Here is a 22,703-nt window from a genome sequence, read left to right on the forward strand (position 1 = left end):
TTTTTTTATAATATTTTTTATTTTCTATCTACACTATCACATCAATTATTATATGCTATTATACGTTATATAATTGCATAAATAGCAAAACGCTATTGAAATAATACATTAAAATAGCATACAAAAAAATGCTATCTAAAGTGCTCGAGAAAAGATTGCGGGGGAAGATACAGCGTTCGCGATAACGCTGTGTTATCTTCTAATAGCGTTTTCGTCATGCTATATATGAGACGCTTTCTTGTAGTGACAGTAGGAAAGGTTCAGTTTTAGTGTATCAATTACCCAAATCCTAACCCATATATACTAAACTTTATCCCAACCCCAACCTAACCCCTAAATACTAAAATCTAAACCCTAATCAATAAACCTAAACCCAAATATAAACGATAAACTGAAATATAAACTCTAAACCCAAATAGAGTAGAACAAAATAAATAGCATAGTATATGTTGGTGAAATTATGAAATGTCTATGATTCCATGTAAGAAGTTAATGTTGACTCCAACCATACCCCCTCACCTTCTAAATACAAAACTTTAAACCTTAATCACTAAACCTTAAACCAAAATATCAACTAAATAAAATTACAAACTATATTTCTAAGCAAAATAGAACACTATTTATTAACTGTCAAATGAAATGGAACATGCTGAAGTAATATTGTCAAATGGAATGGAACATGAAAAAATCGTCAAATGGAATGGAACAGTATTACAACTATGACTTACAGTAGTTAAAAGTATCTTCCGCAAAAGGTTCATGTGAAGTAGAATCGGCAAGAGTTCAGTCATATCGCCGCCTCGCCTAGTATGGCACGTCGTATATGTAGATTTTAGAATCTCTGATGCTTTCCGTCCGTCACCGCCAAAACCTTTGCAAACGGTCTTCTCCTTCATAAAGTTACTATGGAAATGTAGTCGGTGGTCACAGGGTCTCTGAAATCTGAGAATGAAACTATTCACCTTTTACAATTTAACGAAATAAAAAATAATTTGCAAAACGTGTGTGAATGTTGAAGGGCCATGGGTTACTCTTGTTGTTAATAATTATTAATGGAAACTATTTTTGCTTGCTTGCTGGTTTTGCTGGTTGGATACAAAGACAAAATGACAATATTATATAAAAGTCACATAGTATATCGGTAAGTTAAGGTAATTAGTTATATAATGAATTATATTTTTTTTGTACGCTATACAATGCAATTTTCCTTTTCATTTGGGAAATTGGCAAGTATATATAACCATGAAAAAAATTATTTAGCCAAATGACCATAGTAACTAAATGGCTAGAATACACTATATATATTACGTATTAATTACAATTATACCCCTTTGTATAAGCATATATAGTGGTTTTTTTCTTTATTTTCTTTTTATTTTGTTGTAAAATGTTTTTTCCTCTAATTTTATTTATCTTCTAGTTTCTTGAAAAACAATTATTCAAATTTATAAAATACTCACAAAATATAATTTGTTTTCTATTTATGATGTGTTTTGAAAATTTTAAAACAAATATATATATTTTTATAACATTTATATATCATATTAGAGTAAGAAAATATAATTATAAATTCTATACTATATCGTAAATTCATATAATATAGTCTAATTTCTACTTCAAATATATACCATATTTAAATATAAATAGATTAAATAATTTGTTATGAATTGATTTGTCTAGAGTTTTAACTCAATCAAAACTCTAGATCTTCTCTTCTTCTCTCATATTTTCCATATTTTCAATTTTGTTCTCTCCTCGAAATATATTATTTTATTTTTATGACATATTATAGTTTGTTACAGTACATTTTTCTATTTACAATACCTTTCTCACCCTTCTTTCTTTACCTCCTCCATGGAAAATTATAATATGTTTTGTTCTTTATTGTATTTTGTGGGTTGTGTGTGTTTTTTGGGTTGTCTAGTGCAGTTGATAATATATGATTATATTATACTATATTATTTTATGTACATAGTATATTATGTTATACTATATATTCATTTTTTTTCCACTTTTCTCCACCTTCTTCTCTTCGTTTCTTCTTGTCTTTTTTTTTTCTTTTTCTCTTCATTATCCTTCGCTCCCTCTCTCCTTTTTTTTGTATGGATTGACTTGTGCAGTTGATAATGGAAAACTGTAATATGTTTCGGCCCTTACTGTGCTCCATGAATTGAATATTTTCATTTTGCTTGGGTTAACTAATGTAGTTATTAAGATAATTATATTTACTAATATGCTATTTGTATAAATAGATTATTCTATACTATTTGTCACACATATAGTATTATGTTTCATATTACAGTTTCGGTGAGAAAAGAGAAATTTTAAAAACAAAGCGCCAAAAAAGACAAAATTATAACAAAAATATGTGAATATTTTATTTCATACTACATATCAAACAAATATAGTATAGTAAAATTTAGACATCGCATTTGCCAAACTTTCACGCTCGGAAAAAAAAAGAGAGAAAGTGGTCTATTTTCATGCTAAATTATTACGTCAAACCTCTTATTTTATTATATGATTATTTGTCTAATATTTTTTTCAATATGGTTATTCTACCAATTCACCCATTTCTTTTGGGAAACTATTTCGGGACTTAGTCGATGATTTTTTATTTTTAATAAATCGTCGATGTTTGTAATCAACAATTTTTGCTAAAAGCCTAGCTTTTCATTTTTTAAAAATTTGATCAAAAAGTGTGTTCCTTTTTTTTGAGCAACTAAGTGTGTTCCAAAATCCACACATTCGCGCACTACAACTTCAAATCATCTCTCTACGGCTTCACGTGAAACGTGTCTAAATGTTTTATCAAGACATATTATCTATCAGAAAGTTTAACGTCGACGCACATAATTGTTTTGGGTGAATTCTTTTGCCTGACGAGGTGGTTGAGCTACATTTTCTAATTGTTCACACGCTACCAAATCCAATGGACGGTTTGAACGTTGCTGAACCCTTTGACTTTTGTTTTGTTGGTCATGTATGTACGTATTTAATTTTAGTACAATTTTGGTCATGTACGTACGTATTTAATTTTAATACTTTTTGAAAAGTTATTTAATTTTGACTTATTCTTGGCTTCACCCCTACAGAGGTTCACCAACCAATAATATTGTGTTATTTCACATTCGATATCTTTTAAAAAAGGAAACAAAATATTATCAAATTATATTATCTTTTTAAAATTAAAAGGTAAAAATAAATAAATAAAAAATAGTAGTAATTACAAAAAAAAAAAAAATTTAATGTCATCAGCAAAACATTAAACCCTAAATCCTAATCTCTAAACTTTAAATCCTAAACTCTAAACCCTTAAGTAAACCCTAAACTCTAGGATAAATCTTAAACTGTAGGATAAATCTTAAACTCTAAATCAAAATCACTAAACACTAAAACACTCAAGGGTTTAGGGTTTAGGGTTTAGGATTTAAGGTTTAGAGTTTTAGGGTTTAGTATTTTTATTTAGAGTTTAGGATTTATCCAAAGGTTTAGGGTTTATTCCAGGGTTTAGAGTTTACCCAAGAGTTTAGGGTTTACCCAAGGGTTTAGGTTTACCCAAGGGTTTAGGTTTATCCAAGGGTTTAGGATTTAGGATTTAAGGTTTAGGGATTAGGATTTAGGGTTTAGTATTTTGCTGACGACGTTAAAAAGGTTTTTTTTTAATTCTTTTTTCTGTAACTGCTATTTTTTTTACTTTTTTATTTTAAAAACATAATATAACTTGATAATATTTTGTTTCCTTTTTTAAAAGATATCGAATTTGAAATAATGAAATCCTATTGGCCGGTGAACCTAGAGGTTCACCCTAGGGGGTGAACCAAAGAATAACTCTTTTTTTAGGACAAAACTTAGGTTCACCCCCTATAGTGAACCTCTAAATTCGCCACCCCTCTTATAACCAACTAAATTGTCAACCAGCTAAATAATAAAAATATTAAATTTTATTTAAAAAATTTAAAATAGTTAAAAAAAAATGATGCCTAACAAAACCCTAAATCCTAAACTCTAAACCCTAAATCTAAATCTAACTCTTAAACACTAAACTCAAACCCTATATCCAAATAGTAAACCCTAAACTCAAACCCTATACGATAAACCCAAATCCTAAACCCTAAACCCAAGCTGTAAACCCAAATCATAGACCCTAAACCCAAATCTTAAACTCTAAACCCAAATCCAAATCATAGACCCTAAACCAAACTGTAAACCTTAAACCCAAATTCAAACATTTTGGGTTTAGGGTTTAGGGTTTGGGTTTAGGATCTACAATTCAAGTTTAAGATATAGGGTCGGAGTTTAGGGTTTATGGTTTAGGGTATAGGGTTTGAGTTTATGATCTAGAGTTTGGGTTTAGGATTTAGAGTTTAGAGTTTAGAGTTTGGGTTTATGATTTAGGGTTTAAAGTTTGGGTTTAGGATTTAAGGTTTAGAGTTTAAGTTTAGGATTTAGGGTTTAGAGTTTGGGTTTTGAATTTAGGGTTTAGAATTTTGTTAGAAGCATCATTTTTTTTAAATTATTTTTGATTTTTTTTAAAAAATTAATATTTTTATTAATAATTTAAGATAAGTGGTGAATTGAAAAGTTCACCTAAGTTTTGTCTATTTTGAGTTATTCTTGGGTTCACCCCCTAGGGTGAACCTCTATGTTCACCAACCAATATGATTTAACGTCGTCAGCAAAACACTAAACCCTAAATCCTAATCCCTAAACCATAAATCCTAAACCATAAATCCTAAACCATAAACCCTTGGATAAACCCTAAACCCTTGGATAAACTCTAAACTCTTGGGTAAAATCTAAACCCTTGGGTAAACCCTAAACTCTTGGATAAATCCTAAACCCTAAATAAAAACACTAAACCCTAAAAATCAAAACCCTAAATCCTAAACCCTAAACCCTTGAGTGTTTTAGTGTTTAGTGATTTTGATTTAGAATTTAAGATTTATCCTAGAGTTTAAGATTTATCCTAGAGTTTAGGGTTTACCCAAGGATTTAGAGTTTAAGATTTAGGGTTTAGAGATTATGATTTAGGGTTTAATGTTTTGCTGAAGATGTTAAAAATATTTTTTTTTTGTAATTACTACTATTTTTTTTTTTATCTTTTAATTTTAAAAAGATAATATAATTTGATAATATTTTATTTTCTTTTTTAAAAGATACTAAATATAAAATAACATAATCCTATTGGTCGGTGAACCTAAGAATAATTCTTCCGTAGACGATGTTTTGTAACCTTTCTTGGTCACAACAAATATGGGATATAGTCAAAAGTAAAAAATCATATCCGCTTCTTGAAGAAACTACCATATGACGAAGAAATATCATAAGTATTCAAAAGCTTTCTTACTTTAGATGCATAAAATTCATTAGATAAACAATACCTATAAATGTGTAATAACCAAAAGATAAATGTTAAAAATAGGGAAATTGGCAAACTGGCATAAAAAAATATAATTAACAAACTACTATGTACATTGATATCTCACTAATTCATATTAAAAAATAACCAAAAGAATAAAAGAAATAGCCTTAAATAGCCATAAACCAAGTTTTTCTTCCAAATATAGACCTCAAGGTCCAACTTGACAGAAATGTTTTATTTAATAATAACTAATTATTAGGGTATTCCAATGTTAATTTAACCTAAATTATTTAATAATAAAATGAAAACCATTTTGAAAGAACTTTTTGTAAGTTTTCGGTGATGAAGTTGTGCCGTTGTATTGATGTATGTCGTCTCCGTCGTCGTCTGCGTTTCGCCTCCGTATCGTCTCCGTCGTCGTCTGCGCATCACTTCTGTCGTCGTCTGCGCATCACTTCTGTCGTCGTTTGCGCATCGCCTCCGTCCTCGTCTGCGCATCGCCTCCGTCGTCGTCTGTGCACCTCCGCATCGTCTCCGATCAGTCCTCATCTGCGCATCGCCTCTGCATTGTCTCCCATCCGTCCTCGTCACTACAAGCTCGCCGTCTACGATGATGTCGTCTCCAAGGTCTTTTCATTTCTTTGATGCTGCTAAATCTCAATATGCGATTTCTCTCTGCTCAAATCACTCATGTGTGGGGTTTCTTCTCACTAGTATTGCAATCTGTTTAATTTGATTGTTGAGAATCATCGTATTGTTGCTTGCATTGTATTGAATCTCAATGGTAGAAACTCATAAATCTTCAATCTTGGATTCATTTATCATGTTTAATGAGGAGAATTGGGTATTACTTCATTAACACAGTCACTGGCATCTTTGTTTTTCTGAAATAATTAGATCAATATATGATTTAGTCATTGTTACTCTATGGTTACTTCATCTTGAGACAATACTGGATCTTCAGTCACATATAACAATTGGTACCTAAGTTGTGTGGATTTGGTTGCAGGGTTTGAATTTTTAGATTCATTTAAGTGTTTATAGTTCACACTTCACAAATTATAAGATTCTTTAAAGATTTAAAATTTTCTTTGCGTTTTATTTGTCTATAGAAGATACCGACAACATGTATTGTTTGCTTGGTTTTTACAGTATTTTCAATCACGCCATAGGAAAGCTTTCCTCTTCAGTAAAGTGTAAGTTAATCAGCTTTCAAGTTTTATTTGAGCTTTTTCGTCCTCCTGGTTGAACATAGCCTTATTTCATGGTCAAAACTGAATAGGACTAGTTATTGCTAGTATTCTTTTGGGGTTTTTGTGGACAGAGACAGTCTATATGCTGGGAAGAAAGAAGATAGGATGATGATGACCAAACTTCACACTGTTGTCGATATTTACTTTGTTAAATATGGCTCTTATGTTAGATGGATATATGTAAGAAGAAAACATTTTTGTGGACATAGATAGTGTATATGCTGAATAGGACTAGTTATTGCTAGTATTCCTGTGGAATTTTTGTGGACAGAGACAATGTATATGCTGAAAAGAAAGAAGATAGGATAATGATGACCAGACTTCACACTGTTGTCAATATTTACTTTGTTAAATGTGGTTCTTATGTTGGATGGAGATATGCAAGAAGAAATATGTGCATGAGCATATACCAAAACTTTTTGGAAGCTTTTGTACATAATCAAGATAGCCTTCCTGATTTAACATCGAATTTTTCTGGAAAATTTTCCTAAAACTACACAAATCCTTCCTGAAATTTAAAAAACACTACACAATTTCACAAGCACAAGCAAGAGACTAACAATGTCATTAGAAAATTCCTGAGTCTACCAAAGATATCAACATGCGTAAGCCACACAAGAAGACACCAAGCAAAAAGTTTTTCAAATTTGTTAACATCGAATTTTCTGAAAAGCTTTCCTGAAATTACACAAATCCTTCCAGAAATTTAAAAAACACTACACAATTTCACAAGCACAAGCAAGAAACTAACAATGTCATTAGCAAATTCACGAGCCTACCAAAGATATCAACATGGGAAGCCAAACAAGAAGACACCAAGCAAAAAGTTTTTCAAATTTGTTAACATCGAATTTTTCTGGAAAATTTTCTTGAAACTAGACAAACCCTTCCTGAAATTTAAAAAAAACACTACACAATTTCACAAGCACAAGCAAGAGACTAACAAAATCATTAGCAAATTCACGAGCCTACCAAAAATATCAACATGCGTAAGCCAAACAAGAAGACACCAAGCAAAAAGTTTTTCAAATTTGTTAACATCAGATTTTTCTGGAAAGCTTTCCTGAAACTATACAAATCCTTCTTGAAATTTAAAAAAGACTACATAATTTCACAAACACAAGCAAGATAGTAACAATATCATTAGCAAATTCATGAACCTACCAAAGATATCAACATGCGTAAACCAAATAAGAAGACACTAAGCAAAAAGTTTTTCAATTTTGTTGGAGACTCTTTTGCGCAGCATCTCACGGTGACTCTTGGCGTGATGGATCCACCGTACTATACCCCTGATTGCATCTTGGAGAATTTAGTTAAAGAAGCAAAGGATAAAGCCATGTAAGAAGCAAATGTGAGCTGCATAAACCTCGGCAGTGAAGAGACCAAAATTCAGTTCACACTTCCACAGTCTCATCATCAACTCAATGAATGTCAACAAATTTTAAAACCAAAATCACAAAATGTCCCATCCCATGCTCGTCAATAAAAAGAAAAAAAAAACTACGAAACTAAGAACAATCAACGTTTACCTCACCGTCTTTAGATCAAGAGATCTGAGATCTCCGTCACAAACGTCAAAGTCCCGTCGTTCTCCGTGGCCAACAGCTCCTTCAGCTTCACCTACTCCCAACTCTCCTCCGAGATGCATTTCCTCTCGCGTCTTCTGCTTCTCGAATCTCAGCTACATCTTTTCAACGTTCTGGATCCGGGTTGGGAATTCTCGGTCTCGATCTTACAATCGAGTGTGACCATTGTCAATGGTGAGATTCACGACGATTACATTGCTGTCTCCGGCGTCGTCGATTTCGAGTAGAAAGATCCTTATCGTCGTCGTTTTCGAGAGAAATCAGTAAATGCTATATTTCTGATTTTCACCCAGAGAGAACTAGTTTTGGGACAAAAATTTAAATACGGCTATTAAAGAGAATTATCCAAAGAGTAATTGCAGCGCATATACACATAAATATGTATAGTTATTATATAGTTGGAAATGATACTCTTATAATTCAATAATCCCTACATTAACCTTATACTATATATATCATGCGCGGATATTTTTATTTTTATAGATATATGCACGAGTATTTTTCATTTTTATATGTGTATCAAAGCTCAGATGTAACCATGGAAGAGATCACGGTTCATGTGACTAATGAAGAAAGAATGGATGATTCACCTGGAGCTGTTTTTGATGTAATGGGTCAAACTGAAAAGGAGGAGAATTCAAGTGGAGATGCATAAAAGAATCCGATCGAAGTAGTTTCTGAAACATTAATTACTTTATGTACCTGTTAAAAAGTTAAAGCAATGATTCTGAAGTAAAGACATGAGGAGCTAGTGGAGAAACAGAGTATGTTGATGCAGCGTGATGCAAACCTGTCGAGCTGCTTAACTTGGATGACTTCAATTTAGTATCAGATACAGAGGTATATTGTAGATTCATTCTTCTCAGACTTAAAATGATGTTCAGTGGTTATTTTCGAAACACTGAACAGCTCTGTCACCATCTCTGCCATCTCTGCATGGAGTAGACTTCCCTGACAGTGGCGACTTAAACTTACCTTGTCTTAGCAGTGATACCCAAAGATTTTCCATAGTTTTTTGATTACAATAACATCCTCGATATCCTATTTAGAAAAACTGAAACATAGAAGGAGAAATCAATCATAGCACGCAATGCATATCAAGTAAGAGTGAATCAACTCCATATTGTATCCAAGTTTGCTCAAGTACTTGTTTACACTATCAAGATCAAGATCTTAGTGAGTGGTTATGATACTCTTTCCGAGAGGCCAGACACGCATTTTTTAAGCTAACTGAACTTCCAACTTGGATTTTCGATGCTGCAGATGCTCTGAAGTAAAGAAAGAAAGCAAACAGAACTGAGAGTGAGGCGAATTATCAGAAACATAATAAAGTGATCATACATGTATAAGAGAAAATCATACACATGAACATTTGTAGTTTTTTGTATAATAGAATATCTTTGTATCATTGATCCTTCGGAAAAGTGATTGCAGCCACTTATTCGGGCTCGCCTTTTGTCTCTGAAACATCAAAGGTCATTGTGTTAACAAAGGCAACAAACAATCTCGAAACCATAGATGGAAAAGTCTTTTTCGTTTTTTATTTAAAGTGCCCACAATTGTGGAAATGATAGAAAGCATAGAAATCGATCGAGTAATTTTCATTACAGCACTATAAAACAAACGCAAACCATAGATATGAAAACACATAAATCAAATAAATTGTTTTATTACTTTCAAGTTCCAACACACTATAATGTTCTTCGGGACAAGATCCTTATGAAGTATGTAAACCAAAGATATATTCTACTAAAGAGATGATCAGAAAGATCCACTAGCAAGTTTTGGATCTCTACTGATACGTTACAGAAGATTAACAAGGTTAATCAAAACAAAGGTCCCCTACCTAATCATGCTAGACATCGAATTGGAATAGGAGAGAACAAAATTATCTATCTATTCTAAACAACAGTGTGACCCATTGATAAAAGTAGGATCCAACAATTATTTCAACAATACATATTTTTTTTATATGTTAACTGCAACGAAATTTAATGACCGAATGTAACCACCTTCTATGACCACTTTCGATAACCACCTGAAATCTAGAATACATTCAATACTCCCTCCGTTTTTTATATAAGTCGTTTTAGAAAAATTTTTATGTTTCAAATTATATGACGTTTTCGGTTTTCTATGTAAAATTTATTAACACTTAATATTATATGACCAATGATAATATACCTTCTATTTTATTATTAGTTGATTTGTGGTTAGATAAATAATTAATGGTGTTTTTGTTTAGAAAATATAAAAAATCAATGATTTCATATATGTGGACAATTCTAAAACGACTTCTATTAAAAAAACGGAAGGACTACATAATTGTTTTTTCTGGTGAAACAAAAATGGTTTATTAACCTTTTAAATATGTACATACGTTTGGTTATAGGTTCTAGAACGCCCCCAGTTTACCGATTAGCGTCCGCTAATACGGTGATCGGAGAGATTCAACAAGAGAAGCTGATCGAAAGCTTAATCCGGCTCTTATTTTCACACCTGATGTAACTTCGGCCGGTGGATTATCAAATTATGGCGTCTACAATTCATTTCAAGAAGCAGAAGGAAATACTGGGTTGAAGAACTTTGCGGTGGGTCTGCAAAAATCTATAATCCTTAAAATTGATTGAGGAAGACAAAGACAAACGTATTTACCACTTTGCCATTCCTTTTAAACAAAAAAATTTAAACAAACAGAGCGTCGAACTAAGGAAAATAGACATCATAATTCATAAATTACTCTCTATCCAATGTCCCACATTGATTGATTTAGACATCATAATTCATAAATTACTCTCTATCTTTTTTTTTTTTGATCAAAAATTACTCTCTATCTAATGTTTAGACATATACTATCTAAATGAGTCATCATTTTTTTTTTTTGGTAAAAATGAGTCATCATATTTATCACAGCATTATAACAAACTTACATATATATATATATATATTGTAAACATTTAATATAATTTCAAAAATGCTTGAAATTGTCATTGTATATTCTTATCATTGTAATTAATTTGTAACAATTAACCTTTCAAAAATAAATCAATCATAATTTCCCTATATTTTCTAAGAATATACCTTATTTTAAAGGCATCTAAATTTAAAACAAATCAAAAATTGAATATTCTTATATTTTTTACTTTATTTCTAAGATATAAGATATATCATTGTTACAAAATATTATAAACACAAAAGAATATACTATAGATATGTTATTTAAATCCACTAAATTTATTAAATTTATATTTCAAAAATTATTAAAAAATTACCATATATCATACATCATATTTTACACTTCCAAATATTTACAAAATAATTTAATAGAAAGAATTTAGCACGGACAAAAGTTGTCAAAAGAAAAAAAAACAAACACTTTAGCAAAACATCTGTTAAAAAAATTATATATTTTACTTAAAATTATTTTTTTGTAAAAAAAATTTATAGTGAAATTTGTTATTTAAAATAAGTTTAAAAACTATTGAAAACCTTACAAATATATACTATTAAATTAGCCAAAAATCTGTCAAATAAATTATAAATCTTACATGCCAGGTGTTGAAATGAGTTGATCAATATATGAGAAGATGGCTTAAGGAGTTGGGAATGAGATAATGTGAAGGCAAAGAGAAGGAGAGCTTGGGAGTGATCAGGCCGTACAAGGCCGTACCATCTGTACGGTCCGGATCAATCCACTACTCGACCAAGAAGAGAAGTTACCGCGTGAAAGAAGTAAACGGCCAAAGGGGTTTTACCTTAGGGGAGATGACCGTTTGGATGGATAGAGTGACTGAGCCTTATCCACACAGGCTGGAACATGCTGTAAAGGCAAAAGGAACCTGGTCCAAGATGCCAAAAAACGTGTGACAGCTCCCATTGGATCAAGTTTGAATTAAAGCAACCTTATCCTTGACTTCACATGCTTAGTCTCTCTAAAACCCTTGTATCTGCTCTTATATATTGGGAACTCTGTCTTGATTAATGAATAACACGAGTTTATGAGTCTCTCTCTCTCTAGTTCATCATGATAATCTCATACACTTTCTCTTAAACACTCTAATCTCTCTTAGACTTCTCAATACCTTTCTTATTCTCTAAAATCATATGGTATCAGAGCCAGGTTGGCTGTGGTATTGAGATCTTGTGTTCTTCAGCTTCAGATAAAAGTTCTTTCTTGTGAGATTCTAAACAAAGTTCAAGCAAATCAAGATGGGAGGAAACAAGGTTATTACGGTTCCGATTTCACTCAAGGGTGGGGGAAACTACCTGTTGTGGTCTAGGCTTGTGAAGACAGCCATTGGGAGGCTAGGGTTATGGGATCACATCCCAGATGGAGCCCCAGCACCAGTGGCCAGTGAGGAAGAAGGTGGAAGAGAGCTCGCGGTTGCTGATGGAAAGAAGTGGATTCAAGATGACTTGATGGTGCTATCTGTGCTGCAAGGATCACTTGAAGAACATCTCTTGGAAGCCTACAGCTACTGCGAGACTCCAAAACACCTGTGGGAGGTACTCCAAAAGACTTTTGGGAACATTACCAATCTGAGCCGTGTGTATGAGATCAAGAAAGCTATCAACACACTGGTACAAGATGGAGAGGAGTTCACCAAGCATTTGGGCAAGTATAGATCCTTGTGGTCTGAGCTTGAATCGTTGAGGCCAAGCACTAATGATCAAGAGCTACTCACAGAGAGGAGGGAGCAGGATCAGGTGTTTGGGTTGCTGTTGACGTTGGATCCTCCATTCAACGATGTGATCAAGCATGTTGAGGATGCCAAATCTCCCATCTATGGAGGAAGTGTGTGCGCAACTCCAGAAGGAGGAAGGGTCACTTGGTCTCTTTGGAAGCAAGGGAGACTTAGCTCTAGCCAACAAGGCTGAGGAAGGAGCACAAGCTAACCGAGCAGCATACAAGACTGATGAGAGGAAGTATGGTGATGAGAGGAGGTTTGGAGGCAATTGTGATCACTACAAGAAGTTGGGACACAAGAGGAGCCAGTGCTGGATCCTTCATCCCCATCTCAAGCCGACCAAGTTCAACAAAGACCGAGAAGCCAGAGCTAACCTGTCTACTGAAGCAAGTGAAGCCGGTCCATCAGGAGCAGGTTCAAGTGCACAAGTGGGTGAAAGCGCAGGAAAGGCAATGGCAACTCACTACACGGCCGCAAAGAGTTTGGAGCATGAAGTGATTTGCAAATCTGACATTGATGCCCTCATCAAAGCTCTTAAGGAGTCTGGTACATTCGGAAACACTCTTGGTTACTCTTACACTGCTCATATGATGCCTAGGAATGAGAATAGGTTGATAGATATCATTGAGGAATTAAAACTGAGAAATGAATCACCTAGAAGTCATCTAGCTAGAGGCATAAAACCATTGATTGTTGACTCTGGTGCATCTCATCACATGATCAGTGATGATAGCTTGATTAAAAACATAGAACCTGCTCATGGACATGTAATGATTGCAAATGGAGATAGAATTCCTATTAAAGGTGTAGGAGACTTAAAGTTATTTGATAAGAACTCTAAAGCATTTTACATGCCTGATTTCACTTCTAATCTCTTATCTGTTAAAAGATGTACCAATGATCTACAATGTAATGTTATCTTTAGTCCTAACAATTTGACATTTCAGGATATTGAGAGCAATGAGTTGATTGGACAAGGAGTAACCAAGGGGGATCTTTATGTACTTAAAGATGTTAATCCCATTTCTAGTTGTTTGCTAAGTTCTGTTTTAAGTAAAGGTGCATTATGGCATTCTAGGCTAGGACATCCACATGTTAGAGCCTTAAGCTTAATGTTACCAGGTGTCATGTTTAAAAATAATGATTGTGAGGCTTGTATTTTGGAAAAACATTGTAAGACTGTGTTTAAAAGATCTACTACTATCTATGATAAGTGTTTTGATCTTGTTCACTCTGATGTATGGACTGCTCCCTGCTTATCTAGAGATAATTACAAGTACTTTGTCACATTTATAGATGAAAAATCTAAATACACCTAGATAACACTCATTAAAACAAAGGATAGGGTTCTTGATGCATTTAAAAACTTCCAAGCTTATATATCTAACCAGTATAATGCCAAGATTAAGATTTTCAGGTCTGATAATGGTGGAGGGTACACTGGTAATGCTTTCAAGAGTCATCTAGCTCACCATGGGATTCTATATCAGACAAGTTGTCCATACACTCCTCAACAGAATGGGGTAGCTGAGAGAAAGAATAGACACCTAATGGAGGTGGCAAGGTCTATGATGTTTCACACAAGCGTGCCTAAAAGATTCTGGAGTGATGCTGTGATCTCGGCTTGTTATCTGATCAATAGGATACCAACCAAGATCTTGGAGGATCAGGCACCTTATGAAGTTCTAAACAGAAACAAACCTGTGCTGGATCACTTAAGAGTCTTTGGATGTGTGTGCTTTGTACTTGTACCCGGGGAGCTAAGGAATAAGCTAGAAGCAAAGAGCACAAGAGCCATGTTCATTGGCTACTCAACATCACAAAAGGGATACAAATGCTATGATTCAGAAGCCAGGAGAGTTCTTGTGTCTAGAGATGTTAAGTTCTTGGAGGATAAGAGCTTTTATGGAGATAGTAAGTGGGAAGATCTTGAAGATTTGTCTCAACCATCTGATAGAGCTACAAGTCTTAGGCGTGTACTGGAAGGACTTGGAATCAACATGTCCCAGGATCAGCAACCAACCAAGGAGAATGAAGCTGAAGAACCATCACACCATGATCATGAGGGGGGAAATGAGACTGAGCCTGAAGATCATGAAGATCAAGACTCAGATAGTCATGGTCAAGGTGTGATACAAAGCGAGGAAGAAGCCATTCAAGAAGTGGAACCAGATGAAGTAGAAGGGGAAGCGGTTCAGCCTACAGTGGTGGAGGTGGAACCAGTTCCATTAAGGAGAAGCACACGGTTGAAGAAGGATGCTTCCAACTGGGTAAACACGAGAGTGTACTACAATGCTCAGGCTGTGAAGCATCCCTCTCAGGCTGTGTGTTCTTTTGCTAGTTACCCAAAGGAACATTGCGCTTTCATTACAAGCTTAGATGAAAGTAGTGTACCAAGATCATATGAAGAAGCAATGCTACATGAAGATTGGAAAGAATCAGTGGGTGATGAAGCTAATGCTATGATAAAGAATGATACTTGGTTTGAAAGTGAGTTGCCAAAAGGGAAGAAGGCTGTAACAAGCAAGTGGATATTCACTATCAAGTATCTACCTGATGGAACCATTGAAAGGAAGAAGACAAGATTGGTGGCTAGAGGATACACTCAAACATATGGGGAAGACTACATTGATACCTTTGCTCCTGTTGCCAAGCTACATACTATAAGGATTGTATTGTCCCTTGCTGTGAACCTTGAGTGGGAGCTTTGGCAGATGGATGTGAAGAATGCCTTTCTTCAAGGAGAGCTAGAGGATGAAGTGTATATGCATCCACCACCAGGCCTAGAGCATCTTGCGAAACCTGGAAATGTATTGAGACTCAAGAAGGCTATCTATGGATTAAAGCAATCTCCTAGAGCATGGTACAACAAATTGAGTACTACCCTAAATGGACGTGGGTTCAAGAAGTCTGAACTGGATCACACTCTCTTCACTCTCACTACACCCTCAGGTATCATTTGCCTACTTGTATATGTTGATGACATTATAATAACAGGTAGTGATAAGGCTGGTATAAAAGCCACAAAGGAGTTTTTGAAATCTGTATTTGAAATCAAAGACTTAGGAGAAATGAAATACTTCCTTGGAATTGAGTTGTGTAGATCTAAGGAAGGATTGTTCATTTCCCAAAGGAAGTATACACTTGATCTTTTGAAAGATGCAGGTATACAAGGAGATAAGACAGCAAAGATGCCCCTTGAAGATGGATACAAGATTCCACGTGAGGGGGAGGTTGAAGATAGCAAGGCCTTTCATGATCCAAAGCTATACAGGAAGCTGGTAGGGAAGCTCATCTATCTCACTATCACAAGACCAGACATATGCTTTGCTGTGAATCAAGTGAGCCAGCATATGCAAGTCCCAAAGGAGCATCATTGGCGCATGGTGGAGAGACTTCTCTTGTATCTGAACGGGACATCAAGCCTTTGAGTATGGATGGGATGCAACAAGAGTACTGAAGTGGTGGGATATTGTGACGCTGATTGGGCTGGAGATAGAGCAGACAGAAGATCAACCACTGGCTATTGTACATTCATTGGAGGCAACTTGGTGACTTGGAAGAGCAAGAAGCAGAAGGTGGTATCGTGTTCAAGTGCTGAAGCTGAGTATAAAGCAATGCTGAAGCTTACCAATGAGTTGGTATGGATTAAAGGGATCTTGAAGCATTTGGAGATAGAGCAAGTGACTCCAATGACTATGCACTGTGATAATCAAGCGGCTATACACATTGCAACCAACTCAGTCTTCCATGAGAGAACCAAGCACATTGAAGTTGATTGTCACAAGGTGAGGCAGATGATTGTCTTGGGAGTAATCCTGCCATGCTATACGAGGAGTGAGGATCAACTTGCGGATGTGTTCACCAAGGCAGCAAGACAAAAGACTATGGAGTCCATTCACATCAGATTGGGACTCATAGATCTTACACCACGGAGCTGATCCCCTTAGCCATGAGCTCTTCACTCTTTTTCCCACATCAAAGTTTTGTCCCAATGGGTTTTCTTTGGTGAGGTTTTTAATGAGGAAGATCTCATGGTTGTTTCAAGCTTAACTAAGTTACTAAGTTAAGCTTGAGGGGGAGTGTTGAAATGAGTTGATCAATATATGAGAAGATGGCTTAAGGAGTTGGGAATGAGATAATGTGAAGGCAAAGAGAAGGAGAGCTTGGGAGTGATCAGGCCGTACAAGGCCGTACCGGCCGTACCATCCGTACGGTCCGGATCAATCCACTACTCGACCAAGAAGAGAAGTTACCGCGTGAAAGAAGTAAACGGCCAAAGGGGTTTTACCTTAGGGGAGATGACCGTTTGGATGGATAGAGTGACTGAGCCTTATCCACACAGGCTGGAACAGGCTGTAAAGGCAAAAGGAACCTGGTCCAAGATGCAAAAAACGTGTGACAGCTCCCATTGGATCAAGTTTGAATTAAAGCAACCTTATCCTTGACTTCACATGCTTAGTCTCTCTAAAACCCTTGTATCTGCTCTTATATATTGGGAACTCTGTCTTGATTAATGAATAACACGAGTTTATGAGTCTCTCTCTCTCTAGTTCATCATGATAATCTCATACACTTTCTCTTAACCACTCTAATCTCTCTTGAATCTCTCTTAGACTTCTCAATACCTTTCTTATTCTCTAAAATCATACCAGGGGCCTAAGTCTCTCAATTGAACGTCAGTTTTTACAAAAATCATTATCGCACTACATCAACATAACTTACATCTCAGTCCAAAAGTTGAGATTTATTCAACAAGACATTAATTTATTTAGAAAATAAATATTCATATAAACTCATTTAGTTTAACGGGTTTTAAATTAGATTATTCGACTAAAAATATTTATTAAATGTGATGTTACTGATACCACTCAAATTACCCTAAAGAGTGATTTATACTCTCTCAAATAAGAGGTCGAGTTGTAGTACTTAGGGATCGAATTCACAGGGAGCTAGAGAACCTAAGAGATCTAATATCATTTGTTAAGCTAGATGGTTTCAGAGATTTAAATGTAAATCGTAGTTTTATATTGAACAAGTGTTTGTTCAATAGATTGATTGAGGTTTTGGTGCTTAAAAGGAAATAATTAGACATAAGATTTTTATTCAGGAAACTTGGGATTATAATCCTACAGATGTCTAATGAGTTGCATGCATGATAATATAAAGCTCAACTACTTAGTCAACAAGTCCATCAGCGTTCGTAATGTTTGGACTTGTCTATTAACTAGATCTAATGATCTCAACTATCGTATGTCGATCGATGATCCTATAGGGATATCGATCGATACACCTTTCGCTCCGTCGATCGATTATTCAATAATGATATCGATCGATGCGCTACTAGTTAAGTTTTATGCTCAGGTTGAATGAATGCTTACTAAGCTCACTAGATCAGCTCTCGCCTTACTCATAGCAAGAAACTTAGCTCAGTTAGAATGTTTTCAGGAAGAGAATGAAGGTCTCGCTTTTATCTATCAATCATAGGGCAAGTTTTAGGTAGCTAATATAGAGACATGCATTAATGAACAATCCAAATGGTAATTACCACAACTCAGCAATCTATAGTTGGGGATAATCCCTCCTAACCTATTTAAACCCTAAAATCTAATAATGGAACTACTCAGACATGACTAAGCAATTCATAACAGCAGTTAGGTAAGAAAACTTCATTAGAATAGTAAATAGATATTAATGGAGTTCCAATCACAAATTATAACTTTGGATCTTCTCTCCAATCTATCAAAATCCTAGAAGACCTTGCTGTGAAAATAATAAAACAAGAAAATCACATTTTGCCTCTAACATGGTGGCAAAGCTTATATAATTAGGTTAAAACTCGTGAGGGGTAATCTTGTAAATTTGTGAAGACTTGGGATTCAAGTTGGCTGTGACCAAACGGGCTTTCTGCTGGCTTCGCTGTCGATCGATATCAAGATATAAACATTGATCGATTATTCCTCTCCAATATCGACTGATGGTCGAGCTTGATGGTCATCTCGGGTGCTTGCTCCAAATATCTCCAAAATGCTCCAAAATCATCACTTATCTTCAAATCACTCCTGATCTTATAAATATAATAAATAGATTCTATAATATAATAATTATTAGTAAAAACACCTATAAACCATGGATGAAAATGGGTCAAATCCATGGTCTATCACCTCCCACAGGCATACCCTTTTGCTTGTCCACAAGCAAAACAAACAGACAGTCTCTCTGAGAGAGGTTTTAAAACAGCAGAGACTCACATGATTTAAAAACTTAGAATCATAACCTCTATAATATTGCAATCCACATCTAAAAAGTCCTAATCACAAAAGCACATTATACCATGTCCTACCTTAGCAATCAAATTCATCTAGCCAACAACTTAGCAAATCTTGTCTAACATTCCCCTCTACCAACCTCATGTCTTAGCATAAATAAAAGTGTAGGCTTTACCTTGGGGGTATCGATCACATAATGCAAGGACTTTCAAACAAGTATCTGGACTTGCTGGTAAACATTAGTTCATATCCTCTCTCTCTACTAATTTTCTCTCTTAGTCAAAATCTGCTTATTTAGCAAGATCATTGACCAAGATTGGACATGCTTCCATGAATCAAGCCTTAATGGTGGTTGCCACCAAGTCCTGTTCACTTCCTTTTGACTTATATCCTAGGATTATTTGTGAAGCAAGCCTTAATGGTTGTAACTACCAAGTCCTGTTCTAATCTTTTACTTATAGAATTCTTATGAAGCAAACCTTAATGGTTGTAGCCACCGAGTCATGTTCGAATTTCTTCCTAATAAATCTCTAATAGATATATATATAATAAATATTTTTTTTTAATTAATTCTATCTATCTATAATTTCGAAAATAGAGAGAGAGAAAGGGTGATTAATCTATCTTCACAAGGCTTTACCTTCCAGACTTGTTTGAAGAATCCGATCCCATACATACCAAGCCCCAAGACAAATAGTTGTGTCAAGTTTAGTGTTGGAGGTCAACTTTGGTTCCTTCAAACAATCTCAGCAAGTGTGGATAATTGACAGGTTGATCCAATTTAGTATCTTTAGTACTATCTGCAATCAGTAAGCCTAGAATGGTGCTAAAGAGTGGTTAGATAACAAGCAAAACCTATAAGTTCATTATCCCCTTCTTGACTCAATAAAACTTTTTGAAAAACATTTTAATAAAACTCATAAATAAATTACTATCAGAAAACCTCCCCCCAGACTTAAACTACACTGTCCTCAGTGTAAATTCAGTCGGAGTTATGGTGATAACTAAATCATAAGGACTCAATGTAACAAGTTAGAATGATATACCAGACCAGAATGGATGTCGACCGATGTAGGGATGTTGATATCGGCCGCGGTAGGTTAGGCAATGTCGATCGATGTCGACAGCTTCTTGTCGGTAGATACTTACGTCAATCTTCTACTCGGATCTCTTTTTGTGTTTTTTTTATGACCTGCAATTATTAAAAACCAACATAAATAGTATATCAATAAAAACTAAATAAATATTAGCTAGTAGTGGGTTGCCTCCCACTCAGCGCTTTGTTATAGTCATTTAGCTTGACTTTGGGGGTGATTGGGCTAGTAGTGTTGAAAGCTGGAACTTGTTGGAAAACAAGTATCCATCTCTTCTTTACGCTTGTTGAACCATGTACCAGTGAAGTCTCTCATTGCTTCATCCCCTCTACGCCATTTTTCATTCATTGTTGCAGTTGTGTTTTCCATCCTCTGCAATCTTTCTTCAAGACTCCTAAGGTTGAACTGATGTCTTCTAAGTGCAGTGTAAGTGTCAGCTGAGATCTCCTCTCCATGGTAATGTGTGCCAGACATGTCTGATGTCATCTTTGGTACTAGCCGGCCTCGGTTTGTAGCGTCGTCGACCGATGTTCGTTGATGAATGTCGGTCGATTTTTTGTTGTTTCTGTCGATCGATGACGATGATTCTGGTCGATGGGCAATGTAACTCTGAATCTCCACCAATTCCCCTTGTATAGCTTCAATCTTGGAAGTCAAAGCACTAATATCAAGATCCATTGGGAAATAGATGTCATCACATCTCCCATCAAGCCTCTCTTCTGTAGTTTCCAGAGCTCTATAGAAATCTTCTACCAACTGATCTATCTCTTCCTTGGTGTGAAAGTTTTTTGAGACTTCATCGTATGTGGGCGTGTTGTCGACAGATATTGGCATCTGATTATCGATTGATGTGCGTTGACGAACGTTGGTCGATGTATGTTGATCTCTGTCGATCGATGATGATCGAGCAACATCGGTAGCATGTTGAATTCTGGCTATGTCTTGCTGCATCTCCTCCATGCAAGTAGTTAGGTAACTGATACTATCATTCAATGGATAGTAGACACCATCAAGCTTCATCTGGAAAGCTTCTTTGTTCTTCTCTTGTTCTCCACAGACTCCATAGAACATTTCATTGATCTCGTCCTTGGTGTAGATCTCTGGTACCAACTTAGTCTGTGTGAATAAGGTAGCATGTTCAGGAAGACATATGTAGCTTGGCTCATCTCTCGAAGCTCTCTCCAGAACTCTTCTGATATCCATGTTGTGAAGACGAATGGTGTTTCCATCTAGATCTCTGTCGTATCCATGTTCATCTCTGTAGACGCCATACTCATCCTTCTCTTCCCAGAAGAATTTCCTGGTACCGTGGGAATCAAAGGCTCTTCTGCAGAATTCTGGCTGTCTCTCGACCAATGTTGGGACGTCAACGTCGATCGATGGTCGAGTGGGATTGCGAGACCTTAGTTTGAAGCTTTTGTCTATGCCACCAGCTGTGTCATAGAACTCCTTTGTATCCTTCTGTTGGTATTATGGAATGTTGCGTTGATGAACGAACAAATTTTCTGCTCCATTGGCTGTCTTAAGGATGTCTGCAATATCTTTCCGAGATACATTTAGTATACGTCCATCTATTGCTCTTGCGTGGCCATCTGGGTCCCTGAAAATACCAATTTTGTTTGGAGTTAGATACTCGTTATTAAATTTATCTCTTTTGCTTACAGTGGTTATTGGTTTAGAGCGGATGTTGATCGATGGATGGTGTGCTCTGTCGATCGGATGCGTGTATCGTGTTCTTCCCCAAGCAGTTTCTGATTGATGTTGATCAGCTTCATCGCGTCTTTGTATGTTGAGAAGTTCTTCATATGTGAAACCTTCATGTAGTTCATCTGCTCCTGGCTCATATATTGTTGTTTCTACTGTATAGCTTTCGTGATGGTGATCATCTGCCCAACTGCCAATCGAGTAGTCTCCTTCTCGTACTCGGTTGACTTCTGCGTCGATCGATGAGTAGTTGGCAATATCGGTCGATGCTCGTTTCTGGTTTCTCTGATGAGGTTGAGTATCGATCGATGATGAGCCATGTATGTTGATCGGTGGTGCATTCCTTTTCCAAGAGGAATGATGTAGAAGTGTATCCTCCTCATTAAGGATGGCTTTGTACTCAGTAGCTCTTTCATTCTCATAGTCTTCATCATACTCTTATGTATGCATGTGTTGTCTGGTGTATGCGGCAATAGTGGGGTTGTAGTAGTCGTTCTCCCAATCATCTGGACGACTATCGATCGATTCTTCATGTGGTGTGTCGGTCGATTGCTGATGGCCACTGTCGATCGATGTTGCTGTGTGAGTCTCGATCGATGCTGAGTAGTCTGTCTCATACTCGACTCTACAATGACAAGCTGCAATGATTCCGGGATCATTGATTCTTCTGGAGGACATATGTGGCTTCTTGACTGGAATGGGGTCATTGTGGGCATTAGGATCTATGAGTGTTAGACACAA

The 22,703-nt window shown here is 35.6% G+C and overlaps 1 long non-coding RNA gene across 1 annotated transcript; it reads right to left on the reverse strand.

The window, feature by feature from the left end:
* Positions 1 to 6,997: 6,997 nt before the first annotated feature.
* Positions 6,998 to 11,575, reverse strand: LOC125583598. Its single transcript, XR_007320630.1, has 2 exons — positions 7,988 to 11,575; positions 6,998 to 7,910 (listed from the first exon to the last, which is right to left on the reverse strand). It is a non-coding gene; the product is annotated as an uncharacterized LOC125583598 (long non-coding RNA).
* Positions 11,576 to 22,703: the final 11,128 nt, after the last annotated feature.

The sequence above is a fragment of the Brassica napus genome, chromosome C3, assembly GCF_020379485.1.
Source record: "Brassica napus cultivar Da-Ae chromosome C3, Da-Ae, whole genome shotgun sequence".
Lineage (NCBI taxonomy): Eukaryota > Viridiplantae > Streptophyta > Magnoliopsida > Brassicales > Brassicaceae > Brassica > Brassica napus.